Raw genomic sequence first — 10,070 nt, forward strand, 5'->3', positions numbered from 1 at the left:
TCCCCCAGTGCCAGCAGCTGTGAACCTGGCTAGCCATGGCACTTTCTCCTAGCTCTGTAGTGACCACCTTTCTTTTTGCTCCAAATGGGAATGTTCTTGCTGTTCATTTCTCTCACTTTCCCTCTTTTTACCACCCTCCTTAAAGAGGAGCTTTTTGTGGGAATTAGACACTGGCCCAGCCAGGCCCTGGTGGTGCTCTGAGAAGCCAACGAGAGGAGGGAGCCTCTCCCTCTGGGCCACCACCAGGAGGGTGGTGGGCGTACAGGGAGTCTGGCCCACGGCCACAGCTTTTGCTTCAGTCCCACTGCCCCCAGGAGTGGGGGGCACGCTGTGGCACAGGGTACACCAGGATGTCCACTGGCCGAAAGCCTGGGCTAGTGACAAGGCCTTGACATGGCTGTCCTGGAAAGAGCAGGTGTGCGGGAGGCATGCTTCTGGCAGAAGCAAAAGGGGGGCGGGGCTCACTCCCTGTGGGCAGTAAGGCTGGCGACCACAGCTCAGACCTGCCTACTGCTGGGGGTCAGCTCAGAGCCCCACGCTGTGTCTGTGACAAGACCCATCTATGCCGGTAGTGCTGTACGGACAGCCTCCCGGGCCGGGTCTCCTTTCATCAATTTGTGTGCACAGCAGCGCTGTGAGGGGGTCCTGTGGCCACCCCCTCCTTACAGATGAGGCCGCCAAGACTCAGGGAGGCCAAGTCACTCTCCAAGGCCACAGAACCAGCTGTGAGAGGAGGCAAGAGGTGAACAGAAGCCTCTGCCCCAGTGCTGAGGCCTGCCAGGCAGGTAAGGAGGGCTGGGGAAGAGAGGGCCTGTGAAGCCTGCCTTCCATGTCCAGGCCCACCCTGGGGCTAGGCGATGGCCTCCTTATAGGTGTTTGGCTCCTGACTTTGGCTTTTGGGTCACTGGGGATTGGGATACACCTTCTTCCCATCAGGCTGGTCCCTTGAGGCTCACCTGAGCTGGGGGCCCAAAGAGGACACTTGGCCTTAGCCGTATAAAAAAAGTCAAGTGGGTGTAAGGAGCAAGGGATACTGTGTTCACATCCCAGCTCTGTCTACCTAGCTATGTGACCCAGGGCAAATTACTTAACCTCTCTGAGCCTCGAATTCCTTGTCCATAAAAGGAGGATAATAGGACCCATTTTATAGGGTTGTAAGATAAGTGAGCCTCATGTAAAGGGCTAGATCCTGCTGACCTGTGGTAAGCACTGTGTTAGTGTCAGTGTATTAAATAACAGCTGATCAGATGGCCCTGTGGGACAGGCCCCGTGCTGGTCTCTGTGCACTGATTTATTCAGTTCTCTCAGCTGCCCTGGGGGTATCATTCCCCCATTTCACAGATGCTGAGGCTGAGAAAATATAAGAGGCTTGGCCAAGGGTACTCTGTCTCAAGCCTGGCAAGAGTCTTGGCTGAAGGTTCTCTTCACTGTCTCATTTCTGGGCAGTCCAGACCTTGGGGACCCAGGACCCCGGTTCTCTCAGGTTCTCCCTGGGCTGGCCTGACTCTCCTTGGCCTGGCAGGGTTTGCAACTTCTGTGTTCCTACCTGGGACCCTCCTGCTTGTGCCCCTGAGACCCTAGCTCCCCTCACACAGCCTTCTTTACTTCTTTATTGGGACAGTAGTTCTTGAAATATGTTAATATACCTCTCTCATTTGCATTTCCTGGTCCTGACTCTCCCCTCTTCTGCTGGAGGCATCCATTTGCCTCGGGTGGTTTGGGCTTGCAAGAGTGAATATTCAGTTTCAGAATTTCACAGTAAGGCTTTCTGAGTTTGCACTTGGACAGTGGGCTTGAAAGGCAGACTTTGTTGAGAGACAAGGATTTTCTAAATCTTTCATCTTCTAACGTTTTTAGGATGGAAGTGTGTGTTCTTGAATACAGAGGTGTCTGTAAGGGCCTCTCCCTCTGGAGCCGCTGGGTGTGGTCTGCTATGCAGGGCGGCCTCTGCCAACAGGGGGAAACCTCAACAGGATAAAGTAAGATGGGCTACGTGCTCAGGAGGCCTAGAGGCTCCTGATGCCTCAAGTGGGGGGGTGTAGAATCTGACTGAGATCTGGGCTGGGCAGGGTGGCTCCCCGAGGACCACTGGGAACAAGCTAGTCCTGTGATAGCCGGGACCGGAGGCTGCAGCAAGGCCTCTGCCTGTGCTTGCCCAGTAGGCTTGGCCAGCCTTCCCATACCAGGCAGTGACTAACACACCCAGCAGCATCCGGCAGCTGGCTTGCAGCCTGTGAATCTCGCCTGCCCTCTTGCTCAGGGGTCTCTTGAAGAATTTTGAATTCTGAAACCAAATGTTTACTTGAACCAGGCAAGAGGGACCAGGGTGTCCGAGGAGAGGGTTTGAGGATCACTCTTGGTCAGAGATGCAAATGGAGGCACTTAGGGAACTTGCTTTAAAATGCCCTGTGGTGAGGGGGTGCACGCCTTGAGGCGTGATGGGCACGGGCTGCTAATTGTAGACGCTAGAGAAGAGCCGGTGCATGTTCATTATGCTACCGTCTCTACCGGGTGAATCTAAACTTCTCACAACCAAAAACTAAGAAATAAAACAAAGGCTTAACAATCACTGGATTGGAAGGGAGTGACCAGGTTTTGTCTGTTGCACACTGCGATGGTGCTCCAGCAGGTCAGAGCAGACGGAGAAATACAAAGCAATGGCTTAGCTTCTGGTCTGGACAGGGTGGTAGAGATGTGTGTCTCCATGCTCCTCGCTGTTGAGTATTGCTACAAACCTTGGAAATGACACAGGAGACAAGCGAAGGAGGACTCTGGAGGGTGGAAGAGGAAGGCGAGCCTGTTGGAGCAGAGCTGCTCACAAGCCCTCCTGACAGGGACCAGGCCTGGTGCTCCCCAGCCCCCAAGCTAGCAACAGAAGGAGGCCTGCTGGGCTCATTCCTCACCCTGGAGGTAATGCTGAAAACAGGTGAGCAAGAAAGGTCAGTCAGCAGGTCTGACAGACAAGAAGGACAAGAAGTGGCTGGGGGAAGTGCTCTCTGTCCCTGCTGGGCCTGACAGTCTCCTCTCCTACCCAGAAACAATGGCAGCAGCAAGGGAACCCTACCACCACTAGTGCCCTAGTTTAGGGAGTTCCTTAACCCCTGTGGGATGGAGAATCCCACCACTACCTAGAGGCATCAGGTGGCTGGACCTGGGCCAATCTCATCTGTCCCTTAAGCACCAGCAGGGACCAGCGGGAGCCCCAGCAGCGACCAGCATGAGCCCCAGCAGCACTAGATGAACTCAAATGGACCAAAAGAGTGCCATAAGCTCTGAAAATTATATTCTCATTGGAAACAGAGCACAAAAGTAGGCCTGCATGCTAACCCTAAACCAGCAACTGACTGCTAAAAATAAACGTTTAACCATACACTCAGCGTCCGAACGTTATAATCGAGGAACGATAGAAAGTCACCCATTATACCAAGAACCAGGAAGATTGAAACTTGAATATGAAAAGAAAATTAATTAATGCCAACACAGGGATGAATCAGATGTTGGAATTATCTCACAAGGGTTTTAAAGTAGCTGTGATAAAAATGTTTCTACAAGTAATTACAAATTCTCTCGAAACAAATTAAAAAAATAGAAAATCTCAGCAAATAGAAGTTAAAAAAGTCATATCTGAAAAATACAATAATGGAAGTTTGAAAAAGTCCATTGGATGGGCTCAATAGTAGACTGGAGGTGACAGAGAACAGGAAAATGTGAACTTGACGGCAGAACAATAGAATTGACCCAATCTGAGTCATGTAGAGATAATAGATTGAAAACAAAACCAAAAACACAAACACAAAATCAAAGTCAAAGCCTCAGGGACCTGTGGAACAATAACAAAAAATTGAACGTTTGTGTCATATATCACTGGACTCCAGCTGGAGAAAAGAGAGAGGGACTGATGAAACCTACTGTATTTGGCAAAATGCATAAACCTACACATTCAAGAAAATGAGCAAACCCCAAATATGATAAGTCCAAAGAAATTCATGTTGACACATCATAATTGAACTTGTGAAAATGAAAGACAAAGAAAAAATTCTTAATGGCAGTCAAAGAGAACCTTGTCTTCTTTTCTTTTGCTTCTTCCTGAGACCCATCTTTTAAAAACATTTCTGCCTATCAGAGAGAGGCAAACCAAGAAACATACTCTTAACTCTAGAGAACAAACTGATAATTACCAGAGAGGAGGTGGGTAGGGGGATGGGTGAAATTGGCCATGGGGATTAAGGAGTGCACTTGTCATGATGAGTACTGACTAATATATAGAGTTGTTGAATCACTGTGTTGTACACCTGAAGCTAACAAAACACTGTATATTAATTATACTGAAATTAAAATATCCATTATCATTTTGGTGGGTCTTTTGATTTTGAAAACATTATTTCTAAGTTATGTAGATAATACATAGTGACTGCAAGAAAATTAAGCATGTTATTCATTAAAAGGATAAAAATTACTGCAATTCTATGCAGATATACAAATGGCCCACAGACACATGAAAAGATGCTCAACATCACTCATCATCAGGGAAATTAAGTCAAACTATAATGAGATATCACCTCACACCAGTCAGAATGGCTGGTATCATAAAAACAAGAAATAACAAGTATTGGTGAGGATGTGGAGAAAGGGAACCATCGTGCACAATTGGTGGGAATGTAAATTGGTGCAACCACTATGGAAAACAGAATGGAGTTTCCTCAAAAAACTAAAAATACCATATGATACAGTAATTCTACTACATTACTGTAATTACCCAAAGAAAATAAAAGCACTAATTTGAAAAGATGTATGCATTGCTATGTTTGTTGCTATGTTTATATACAATAGTCAAGATGTGGAAGCAACCCCAGTGTCCATTGATAGATGAATGGATACAGAAGTGGTATATACAGACATAAAGAAGAATGAGATCTTGCCATTTGCAGCCACATGGATGTTGGGTATTTTGCTAAGTGAAACAGGTCAAGCAGAGAAAGACAAATACCATATGATTTCTCTTGTGGAATCTAAACAAACAAAACAAACAAATCAGAAACAGACCCATGAATACAGAGAGGAAACTAGTGGTTGCCAGAGGTGAGGCTGGGGGGAGGGGGATGAGTGAAATAGGTGAAGGAGATAAAGATAACAACTTCCAGTTATTACTGCAATCCCACCACCCAGAAGACACTACCATTAATATTTTGATATTTGTATTTCCAGATCTTTTTCTGTGTATATAAATGCATATGAACAAACATTTCAGTTAAAAAGAATCATAGAATGCATATCATTCTATAGTCTACTTTTCCATTTCAAAACATGTTATGAACACCTTTTCTTGTCAAGAAATGGAGAAGTATATCAATTGTTCTTAATGACCATATAGAATTTCATTGGATGAATATGCTATAATTTAACCAAAAATGTTGAAAATTTAGATAACTAATTGTAAATAATTCTGTAATCAACATTTGTGTATGTATATCTTTGTGCACTCATCTGATTATTGCATTAAAGTAAATTCAGAAATTTTGAATTTTGGAGTCAAAAGTGTATGTGTGTCAAAGCTTTTGATAAATATTGTCAAGTTGTCTTTCAAAAAGTTTTACCAATGAATACATCTGCTAGCAGTGTATGAGAATACTAGTTTCCAGGAATACCATCATTGCATGCTCCCCCTAGGTTCCAGACAGGACAGCTCCCCTACTTGTATCCTCAGTGTGCCTCGCATGTTCTCCCCTCAGGAACCTTTGACTTGCTGATCCCTCTGCCTGAGATAATTTTTCCCAGACATCCAAATGCCCTTCATTTTCTTTTCTTTAAAAAAATTAAAAAAAAAAGTTTATTTATTTTTGAGAGAAAGAGCGAGCGAGTGCAAGCAGGGGAGGGGCAGAGAGAAAGGGAGACACAGAATCCAAAGCAGGATCCAGGCTCTGAGCTGTCAGTACAGACCCCGATGCAGAGCTCAAACTCACGAACAGTGAGATCGTGACCTGAGCCAAAGTCTGCCGTTTAATCAACTGAGCCACCCAGACACCTGGCCTTCATTTTCTTTGGGTCTCTGCTCAGATGCCATTTGGCTGGAATTGCCTTCCCTATCAATCTTATGTAAGAGAGATATCTCTCTTCCCTATTGCTTTCTAGTCCCCTTTCTTTTCCTTATCTTCCTCTCTTACACTTATCACCTTATCTTCTCACACTAGGTCCTAATGTCCTAAAGGCAGAGACTGTCACTTCACTTCTGGATTCTAACTCTCAGGGATATATGAGGATCCTGCATGTAGAAAGTTTGAACAGATATTTAGTGAATGAAGGACTAATATTTTAAAATTGTAGTAAGTTGGTGGTGAAAAATGGTATCTCACTTGTTTCAATTGACATTTATTTAATTACTAATTAAAATGGTTTTCATTTTTTGCCATGTATTGTCTTCTTTTGCAAATTACCCATTCATTTCATTAGTTTATTTTTCTATTGAGGTGTTTATCTTTTTGATTATTTTATTTTGTTTATTTTTTTAAAGTTTATTTATTTTGAGAGAGAGAGAGAGAGAGAGAGAGAGACAGCATGAGCAAGGGAGGGGCAGAGAGAGAGAGAGACAGAGAGAGAATCTGAAGCAGGTCCTGCACCATCAGCACAGAGCCCGATGAGGGGCTTGAACTCACAAACTGTGAGATATGACCTAAGCTGAAGTCAAGAGTTAGATGCTCAACTGACTGAGCTACCCAGGCACCCCTATCTTTTTAGTTTCTAATAGTTCTTTAAATATTAATAGTATTAATCTCCTATGTATCATATGTCTTAGAAATAATTTCTCACAGGTTTTAATTTATCTTTAATTCGATTTTTTTGTCATATATAAGTTCTAATTTTCTGTTTAGTCAAGTCCATCCATTTCCGTTTATGTTTTCTTATCTTAGTGTTGTGTTTAGACCATTTTTCCACACCACTGGACTATATGAAAGTCATCTTAAATAAATTCTTTTGGCATCTTTATTGTATCTTTTTAACATTTAAATTTTAAATCCATCTGAATTTATACTGCTATAATGTATGAGATAGAGATAATTTTTAAAATCATGTGTCAATTTTCCCAATGACATTTGTTGAGAAATTCATTTTAGCTATGAGAACAAGTTGATAAGGTACAAAATTATAGTTTAAAGAAACCTACTGGAGATCTAAGGTTATAAAGAAACTTAACTACCAAATTCTGGAAAGTGGAAGAAGCCATGACTATTTCCATCCCTGCTGAAGTAAGGAAGTGGGAGACATCTGTTATAAATGGGAGTAAGAAGGAAATATCCAGATGCATAGAAACAGAATAGAACAATAAATAGAAAATAGAAGACAAATAAGTAGGGTAAAAAGAAAGCATCAGCTGGGCTTGCAGAGTGGATTAGAATCCTGAGAAGCCCTAACATAGCAAGTTTGCACCCACCTGCCAACTTAAGCTGCACTAAAAACCAAATATAGCTCTACCCTCCACAATAGTGGCTTGTATATGTCCTTCACTGGGAATGAACATCACTAACTTCTCAGTGATTGCTTTACAAAGTCTACTATGCTAAAATCATACCAAACCAAACTAAAAAAAATGATGAAACATACAGAGAAACAATAACAATACAGAGAAACAACCCATGGTCAAAAGAAGAAGCAATCAATAGAAGTAGACTCAGAGATGGCCCAGAGGTTGGAATTATCAGAAAGGGATTTTAATATAGCTATGGTACATCTTATTAGGAATCCACCAGGAAAGATATACAGCTTATGAACACACATGGAGAATTTCAACAGAGATATGGGAACAATACTGAAGAACCAAATGGAAATTCTAGAAATAAAAGATACTTTATCAAAGAAAACAATCAGTGAACTTGAAGACTAAGGTTAAGAGGTTAAGAGAAAATCTCCCAACTGAAATACAAAGAGAAAAGAATATAAAGAATGGAAGAGAGCATCCAAGACCTGGATCAATATCAACTGGTCCAATATATGTGTAAGTGAAGCATCAGAAGGAGAGGGATAGAATTTGGTGCAGAAGAAATATTCAGCATAGATAACAGAGAATTTAACAATGTTGATGAAAGACATCAATCTATGATGCAAGGATCTCAGTGAATCTGAAGCAGTATAAACACAAATAAAACCATACCTTGACAAGTCATAGGCAAGCTACCGAAACCCAAAGATAAAGATAAAACCTAACAGCAGCCAGAGAAGGAAGACATTTTATACAGAGGAACAATGAATGGAAAGAGTTTACACTCACTTTTCATCAGAATCAATGGATGGCAGATGACAGTGGAACAACATAAATGCTGAAATAAAAGCACAAAAACAAAAATAAAAAACCTTTCCATTCCAGATCATACAGACATTAAAGTGATAATGAGGGCTATTATGAACAACTTCACTCCAATAAACACAAAAACTTAGATGAAATAGACAAACTGCTTGCAAATTGCAAATTCCTAAAACTCAAGCAAGAATAGAAAGTCTAAAGAGCCTGATGTCTATCAAAGATATTAAACTTATAAGTAAAAGCTTTTCTATAAAGAAAACTCCAGGCCCAATGGCTTCTCCAGGAAATCTATTAAACATTTAAGGAAGAACTAGTAGCAATTTGACAAAACTCTTCAGAGAAGATAGAGGAGGAGATAATTTTCAACTCATTTTATGAGGCTCGCTAACAGCCCTGATACCAAAACCTGACAGAAAATTATAGATTAATTAGAGATTAATATCCCTCTTAGACACACATGCAAAATTTCTTAACAAAATACTAGTAAATTGAATTCAGTAATGTATAGAATACACAGAAAGAATAATATATAATACAAAGTGGGATCCCAGAGATGAAAATTTCATCTACTATTCCAATAAATCAATGAAATTTATGGCCATCAGTTGAGGAATAAAGAAAACTAAATGACTAAAGGAGAGAAAGCATATCATTATCTCAGTAAATGCAAAAAAGCATTTGATAAAATTCAACACAAATTAATGATAAAAAACTCAACCAGAAATAGAAGACAATATCTTCATTCTTATAAAGAAGGTATACAAAACCCTACAAAAGTGAGATTAATAGTACCTAAAAATAACATTAAAATTATCTGTGAATAAATCTGATAAAAGAAGAGCAAGACCTCCATACTGAAAATTGCACATTGTCAGGAAAAATTAAGTAAGAGCTGGGGTGCCTGGGTGGCTTAGTCGGTTGAGCATCCGACTTAGGCTCAAGTCATGATCTTGCAGTTCGTGAGTTTGAGCCCCACGTCTGGCTGTGTGCTGACAGCTCAGAGCCTGGAGCCTGCTTCAGATTCTGTGTCTCCCTCTCTCTGCTCCTTTCCTACTCATGCTCTGTCTCTCTCTGTCTCTCAAAAATGAATAAACGTTAAAAAATTTTAAAAAAATTAAGAGCCAAGTTAATGGTGGCTCAGTTGGTTAAGTGTCCAACTTTGGCTAAGGTCATGAACTCGTGGTTCGTGAGTTCAAGCCCTGCGTTGGGGTCTGTGCTGGCATCTCAGAGCCTGGAGCCTGCTTTGGATTCTGTGTGTCTCTCTCTCTCTGCTCCTCTCTCTCTCTCTCTCCCTCCCTCTCTTTCAAAAATAAATATAGATTAAAAAAAAATGGAGAGACGTAACACGTTCATGGACTGTAGTTCACAGTATTGAGAAAACGTCAGTGTTCTCTAAATTGGCTTATAGATTCAACATAATCCCAAACAAAATTCCAGCAGTCTTTTTGAAGAAAGCTGATTCTAAAATTTACACGGAAAAGCGAAAAATATAGAGGAGACAAAACGCTTTGGAAAAGAACAAAATGGGTGAGGCACACTACCTGGTTTTAAGAGTTGCAATAAAGCTACAGTAATCAAAATGGAAAAGTACTGCCATAAACATAGACAAATGGATGTGTGGGACAGAACAGGGTTGTGAAATAAACCTGCACAATATGGTCAGTTGATTAAAACAAAAATCTCTCCCATCTTCTCATGCCCCAGCCTTGGTAGCCACTTTTCTACTTGCTGTTGCTATGAGTTTGGCTTTCTTTTATTTTATTTTTTTATTTTTTTT

Source organism: Panthera pardus, unplaced genomic scaffold (genome assembly GCF_024362965.1).
Source record: "Panthera pardus isolate Hobbes unplaced genomic scaffold, ASM2436296v1 HiC_scaffold_10, whole genome shotgun sequence".
NCBI lineage: Eukaryota > Metazoa > Chordata > Mammalia > Carnivora > Felidae > Panthera > Panthera pardus.